Source organism: Atractosteus spatula, chromosome 1 (assembly GCF_055471065.1).
Source record: "Atractosteus spatula isolate fAtrSpa1 chromosome 1, fAtrSpa1.hap1, whole genome shotgun sequence".
NCBI classification, from domain to species: domain Eukaryota; kingdom Metazoa; phylum Chordata; class Actinopteri; order Semionotiformes; family Lepisosteidae; genus Atractosteus; species Atractosteus spatula.
This window is the reverse complement of record NC_142706.1, coordinates 29,706,632-29,714,562: the sequence shown is the minus strand read 5'-3', so window position 1 is coordinate 29,714,562 and position 7,931 is coordinate 29,706,632. Positions and strand designations below refer to the sequence as shown.

The following is a 7,931-nucleotide window of genomic DNA, read 5'->3' as shown; positions in this document are numbered from 1 at the left end:
TTTTAACTTTATATTTAGGCTCAGGATTTCAACTATAAATCTTACACTAATTACTAGCAGTAAATACTGATGTTTTGCTCCCTCTTACCACGAAAATATATATGTATTGTAGCTGGAATGAACTTTTTTCTTCGTGTCTCTACCTACTGCGACTCGAACAGGCACCCAGAGGTGGGGGGTGCGTCTTTCCACCTCCATAACTAAAATGCCAAATAGGAGTGGTGCAGCACGGTTTTCATCACTCTCTGTGGGAGTGCTGACAAATTAAACCGGTTTCACAGGTATTTTCAAAGTAGAAGGGTCTAGCAAAGTCATGTACCATAAAAGTATGGTAGTTAAAAACTGTGAATAATTTTGCTTGGGTTGAAATAAAGTCGATGTTTTCTCTTTTGGGTAGACTTGACTATTTAGCCATGAGATATACAATAGATCGTCATTAAACAACCTTATGTTTATTAATCTTCCTTGTTATGCACAGTGGGAATGGTAATGTAATGGGAATTAATTTAATCACAGAGATCTCTCTAGTCGGGGCGCGGGAGAGCCGGCAGGCAGGCGGTGGGTAACGGAGAAGAAAATAAAGGCAGCTTTTAACTCCGCTAGTCTGAGTTTTTGTGTCCGTCATCGTTACACTATCATTCTGTCCATTGAAATCCTGTTTATATGTGACCTTTCAGAACACCTATCTGTTTTCTTCCTAGCACAATTTATGAGCACTCTGTGATTAAATTAATTCTCATTACATTATCATTCTCACTGTGCATAACAAGGAAGATTAATAAACATAAGGTTGTTTAATGACAAACTATTGTTTATCTCATGGCTAAATAGTCAAGTCTAGCCAAAAAGAGAAAACATCGACTTTATTTAAACTCCAGCAAAAGTATTAATGGTTTTTAAATACCATACTTTTATGGTACATGACTTTGCTAAAATGTATTTAAAAATAAAAATGATTACAAACGCCAGCGGAGAGAGAGAGAGACACACACAGTTTTTCATTTTCAAAAAGTAATTGTTTTTTACTTTGTCAGCACCCAGACAAACGCAAACGCGTTTTTAATAAAATGCTTTTATTCATTCTTTATCAGACTCACATTCCCGAATGTTCCGCCCCCCCCCCGATCGCCCTGCTGAACAATCCTAGGAAGAACACGAAACAGCCTGTTAATAAAATTGTTGTAATTTTGTTCGGTCAGTTCTTCCTCCCAGAATTTGTAGATCACATTGATCAGTTATTGCTTTGTGCTGGGTTTAGCTCGGTGACATTGGAACACAGCGACTCAGACACCTGTTGAATGGAAAGGGACACTTTAATGTTCTGTACGGCTGGCACAGCACCCCACCACGCCAGCGCCCCAGCAGAGAGAGAGAGACACACACACCGGTTTGCATTGTCAAAAAGTAATTGTTTTTTTACTTTTGTACCAATTTTTGTTACATTCCTCTTGTTTAACAGGAATGTTTTGTTTCTGGACAGACTGTTAGACTAGAGGAAAAGAGCGCCTCCTTCTTCGAAGCATTTCGTTGTTCCGATCACAAATTCTTTTCCAGTCGCACGAAGTAAGTGTTGAGAATCTTCGATTCACCATGCTACTAATGGTTTCTCGGAGATTGCAAGGCAAGGCACTTTTGCCTCTGGACCCATCGAAATTTACTGATGTGGTTCACCCTCAGTAAATTTCAAAAGTCACAAGATTTCGAAACATGAGGGTGGCGTAGCGGTCGGCTCTCGCTTTCCCATCTATACCGATGCACTGCAACCCCCCCTCTTTCTCTTGAGTGATGGGCAACAGTTGGATATCTGGGAGAATTGTTCGTCCCACTGGTGTCTGTGAATTCCGCTCTGTAAACAGTGCTTCCTGAGGGGAGATAGACGGCGGGGACAGCATCAGCCAATTCCTGCGCGGTGGTGAGCAGAGAGGCTGGGATGGAGTGGCCTGAGGCGGTGTGTGCTCTGTGGGGGGCAGAGCTTCCTCCAGTCATTGTAACCTGCGGGGCGGGGTGAGGCACTTATCGGGAGACAGCTGATCTATCGTTTGACTGCCGGAACATACTGTCTCCTTCTTCTGCATCTTCAGGAGTGTCTCTTACCTCCCAATCCTCCCCAGTAATGCGTCGTACTGCTCCCGCTGCTGCCAAAAAGTCTCCATACAGGTTCTGCTTCTACAGGTTGGCACCCTGGCCAGTGGCCGAGAGCAGAGACCCATAGCCTGTGGCAAAATAACATAATTCATGTAAGAAATAAAGTCACACAGTAGTATTCATCAGTTGCGGAACAGACGTCAAAATAAACTTTTCTTTTCATCCGTCTTACCGCTTTCTTTTTTACTGTCCTGGTAGATTTCGAAGATCGTTTCGCCCGTGCAGTGTTTTCCTGAAGAACAGGCTGCGAAGAAATATTTATCATTGAATGTATAATTCAAAACGGCAATAATACCTTGTAATATGCGCTATAATTGCATATTTCAGATGAAGTCTGCTGTATTTGCTTACCCTTCGCTCTTTGCAAGCTGGGGCGGCAGAAGCACCTCGTCTCTTCCCGTAAAAGGTCTTGGTCTCCATTATGTACTATGGTCACTGTAGTGCAGGCTTGCAGTTTTTTTTTGTGATGGGAACTCACCCAATCCCTTGGTGTATTTATGCTATATTCTCATGTACGGTTAGAATGTGTTCATTGTCTTCCAATGAAAGACAGGTTCCTTTCGCCGAAGTCGGGAGACATTAGAAGCTTGCCACACCCGGACAGTTAAACCAACGCATTAGCACATTAAAGCTATCCCATTGAGGAGCCGGGCGCAATAATTGTTTTGTTCCTTGATTTTCTGATCTGCAAGGCCATTTGGCTGCAGAGAATGTGAATTCTGTCTGGCATTGCCAGATTGTGAAAAAATAAAAGTATTTAAATCAAGATGGGGGTTAAGGGAGTCGTCTCTATGACACTCTCCCTTATAAAATTAACGTGAAACAAAACAAAAACTAAAAATAAGATACAATCTACAGACATTCACAACATTCACAACATACCTGACTGAGAAAGCTTTAGGGAACTTAACAGGTTTTAAGGCTTTCTGTGTTTCCCTTCCAAAGTTCAAAGAGGACATTGAGTGTTTCCTGGATTTTGCTGGTTATTAAAGATTTATTAATTACATCACCACCACTGGCCGTGGGGCCATGGGGTGAGACAGGGCTGCAGCCTGAGCCCAGGCCTGCAGGCCTGCAGGCCTGCAGCCTGAGCCCAACACTGTTTACTATCTTTATCAACGAATTAGCAGGAATGTTGGAACAATCTGCGGCTCCTGGTCTCACACTACACGACACAGAAATCAAGTTCCTGTTCCATGCAGATGACCTGGTCCTGCTGTTGCCCACAGAACAGGGGCTGCGGCAGAACCTGGCACTGCTGGAGCAGCACTGTCAGACCTGGGTGCTGACAGTCAATTTTGGACAAGACCAGAGTTATGGTTTTCCAGAAAAAAGCCAGACCTCAGGGAAACAGGTACAAATTCACACTTAACAACAACACATTTGAGCACTCATCCAGCTACACATATCTCTGCATATCACATACTGTATCACATATACTGTACTGTACCATCAGCTCATCTGGAAGTTTTGACCTGGCAGTGAAGGCACTGAGGGAGAAGGCACTCAGGGCTTTCTACGCAATAGGAAGGAGGCTCGTCAACATCAATCCACCAACAAGAATCTGGCTCCAAATATTTGAAAGTGTAGTCCAACCCATTGCCCTATACGGTAGTGAAGTGTGGGGTCCCCTCACAGACCAGGATTACACTCAATGGGACAAACACCCCACAGAAACTCTGCACATGGAGATCTATAGAAACATCCTCCTTGTGCAGAGAAAAACACCTAACAACGGGTGCAGGGCCAGATTAGGCCAGTACCCACTATTGATAAACATACAGAAAAGAATATTAAAGTATTGGCTTTGATATTAGCTGTACAGAACATTAAAGTGCCCCTTTCCATTCAACGGGTGTCTGAGCCGCTGTGTCCTATCTTCTGACAGTTGCTGTTGTGAATGTCTGTAGAGTGTATCTTATTTTTAGTACTATATTTTTATATTATATTCCCTATTAATCAAACTCTAAGAGTATGTATCGGCTTGTCCCCCCCTCTCCCACCCCTCTCTGTGTACAGTAGAGCCTCCTGTCCTGGATGGTGGAGCCCATACAGCTGTGTCTGGAGAGTATCAGCTTCAACCACACGGCTGGACAGCTTGTTCCCCCCTCCCATCCCTCTCTGTGTACAGTAGAGCCTCCTGTACTGGCTGGACAGGAGGCTCTACTGTACACAGAGAGGGACGGGAGGGGGGAACAAGCTGTCCAGCCGTGTGGAATGCTACAGAACCCTAAACAGACAATACACACTAGCCGAATATTTGACCAAGATATCCAGACACAGATGAATGAGCTCCACCAGCCAGGACAGGAGGCTCCACTGTACATAAAGAGGGGTGAGAGGGGGGAACAAGCTGCCCAGCCATGTGGAATGCTACAGAACCCTAAACAGACAATACACACTAGCCGAATATTTGACCAAGATATCCAGACACAGCTGGATGAGCTCCACCAGCCAGGACAGGCAAATAAGATACACTCTACAGACATTCACAACAGCGACATATCATAAAACATTTGCACATATTATTAAATTATTACTTGTTTTTCAGGAAGTTAAAAAAGCACTTGAATTACTTATCCAGTCTCTCGAAATAAAATTATTTTTCAAGCAATGTAACTAATGTCGGGAAATGTGTTTTTTTTAATCTAACATTGACAGCCCCATCTTAAATCTTAAGATCTTAAAGCTCTTTTCTCTCTATTTGAATTGTGGCGATTCAAACAACTTGGGTTAACAAGTGGTCTCAAAGTCACCAAGCTCACAGAGCTTCAACAACAGATGACAACTTCCTTAGTCCTTCCTTAGTCTTCCAGAAATTGTCAGACGGGGCGGGGGACACTCGGGAATGTGAGTTACAGTATGTGAGTTAGATTATGAATGAATAAAAACATTTTATTAAAAACACGTTTGCGTTTGTTTGGGAGCTATATTATGTATTTTTCATATATAAGATATAATGATGTGTTCCTGCTTACACATTACACGACTTTAAAAGCTATAAAAACAGGTTTCGATTTGTGTCTTTTTCACATTATCTGGCGAGCCTTGTTTTGTCAAAGAACCAGAGATCACTTCGCTTTCAAAGGAAAGCACAGACTTTGAAAAGGCCGCAAATGTATTAGCAAGGGTAAATTGCACTATGGACTGTACAAAGAAATGTAAAATAGTCTTCTTTAGGTGTGAGGGCAGGAGTGGATTGCAGCAGGCATACTCAGCAAATAACAAGAAAACAAAGAACAGGGCAGGTGAGACGAGTATCCAGACAGTGAATGATCAGAAAAAGGAAACAATTGTTACGCCCGGCTTTTCAACGCAATTTTTTTTAACATGCTAATGCATCAGACACATTTCCTGGCGTATTGTGTTTTAAATAAATATCGGTATGGTGTAAGTTTTATCTGTACCATACTGTATACAGGTACAGACTTCAAGCTGCACCACTGCATCGCTTTGGTAAGGAGACAGACTATGGCCAAAATCACGAAGACTCTCTCACACCAAATAATGAAGATGAAAAGAAACGGGAAGTCAACACAAGACATTGTACAGCATTTGGCTTCGATGGACATCTTCGTTTGTGAAAGCACAGTGAGACGACATTATAAAGGGGAGAGGAGGCAAAGAGAATCTAAACTGAGGACGATTCAACGGTAAATAACTTTCTAAAAATACTTTTCTTGCATGTAAATACAACTACGCACATTATTTTTATAACTAACTGTTGATCTCTTTTTTTTTCAAGTCCTATTGTGCGAGCCATCAACAGACTGAAGGATGAAAATGATAAGCTATCGGCGGTGCAAGTTCAAAGACGGCTATAGGCTGACCTCGGTGCGAGCATGAGTCCGACATCGATAAGAAGAGTGCACAGAAGGCTTGGATGGAGATACAAAAAAAAAAACACATGCCCCATGATAAGGGTAAAAAACAAAGGAGGAAGACTCAAACAAGTGCTCCAATGGATTGAACAGGGGGAGGCATTTCATGATGTACTTTTCACCGATGAAACAACAGTGGCTCTGGAACAGTTTTCAACAATGTCATTTTGTAAAAAGGGGAGATATGTGGACAAGCCAAAGCCCAAACATCCACTGAAGGTTCACGTCTGTGGGGGTATATCTAGAAGAGGCCCGGGACCACTTCTTATTTTCGGAGGAATTATGGATCGTGAATTCTTCGAGGAAGTCGTAGTCACACAGCATGCCACTCCATATATCAGGGAGCACTATGGATCAAGGCACCATCTCTTTCAAGACAACAATCCGAAACACACAGCAGCAAGGGCAAGGCTTGTAGCAGAAGGAGTGAACTTGGTGAAAACTCCAGCCCAATCCCCAGATTTAAATCCAATAGAGATGGTTTGGCGTTCGCTGAAAGACTATGTTCGGAAAACTGCTAAACCCAGCACAAAGCAAGAACTGATCGATGCGATCTACAAATTCTGGGAGGAAGAACTTACCGAAGAAAATTGCAACAATTTTATTAACAGGCTGTTTCTTGTTCTTCCTAGGATTGTTGACCGGGGCGGGGGACATTCGGGAATGTGAGTCTGATAAAGAATGAATAAAAGCATTTTATTAAAAAAAAATGTATTAATAACGATATAATGTATATCTCATGGCATAATAGTCAAGTCTACCCAAATGAGAAAACATCGACTTTATTTAAACCCAAGCAAAATTATTCATGGTTTTTAACTACCATACTTTTATGGTACATGACTTTGCTAGACCCTTCTACTTTGAAAATACCTGTGAAACCAGTTTAATTTGTCACAGCCAGCACTCCCGCAGAGAGTGATGAAAACCGCACTGCGCCACTCCTATTTGGCATTTTAGTTATGGAGGTGGAAAGACGCACCCCCCACCTCTGGGTGCCTGTTCGAGTCGCAGTAGGTAGAGACACGAAGAAAAAAGTTCATTCCAGCTACAATACATATATATTTTCGTGGTAAGAGGGAGCAAAACATCAGTATTTACTGCTAGTAATTAGTGTAAGATTTATGGTTGAAATCCTGAGCCTAAATATAAAGTTAAAATCTAAACAAATGAAGCAATGTAGGAAATGCGCACAGGGAAATAAACAGAAAATAAATCCATTCTGACATCTCAAATCAGTTTCGATCAAGGTCTCCAAAACGAACAAGAAAAAGAGCATTTTCAGAGAGCAATTACGCTGTGTTAATGTAGAATAAGTGATTAGATTTATGAGCAATCTAATTTCTTATTTCTGAACATTATTACGCAGAAGACAAAGGTAGCGATTTATGTTGCATTGTGCATTGTGCTGCTGTAATACAGTTTAAAATAATTAAAAGTCTAAACAGTATCAGCTTTGTTTATGGGTTGTAATTTTAAAAAAGTCAAAAACTGCACTCAAAATGCAGTTTAGAGCTTTCTGGCAAGAAAAGACACCCAAAGTAATAATGTAACATGCTACTGTTTGTGCACGAACATAGTTATACTGTTATTTCTTTAGATACACGATTGCATGTTTTTTTTTAATCCCTGGCGGGACCGGGCGTCTATAAGAATCAAGTTATACAGATGCAGCCATTCAAAATAAGCGGGGTATGCTGCTGTATAACACGGTGGGCGTGTCGCAGTACACCCCATCATACCGTATGCAAATTAGATTATGTTAATAGTTTTAGCTAATAGCCGATTTTGGCACGCCTGTAGCATTTTCACGAAATCTCCTAGAGTTGTGAGAACACTTGCTTTGTGTATAAAGTACATTGTGAATGTTTTCACAGCCTTCACTTTGTCGTTTTTATGCCATTT

At 41.7% G+C, this 7,931-nt stretch overlaps 1 pseudogene; it reads right to left on the bottom strand.

The window, feature by feature from the left end:
* Nucleotides 1-1,484: 1,484 nt before the first annotated feature.
* On the bottom strand, nt 1,485-2,153 carry LOC148840794 (uncharacterized; annotated as a pseudogene).
* Between the last annotated feature and the right edge of the window lie 5,778 nt (nt 2,154-7,931).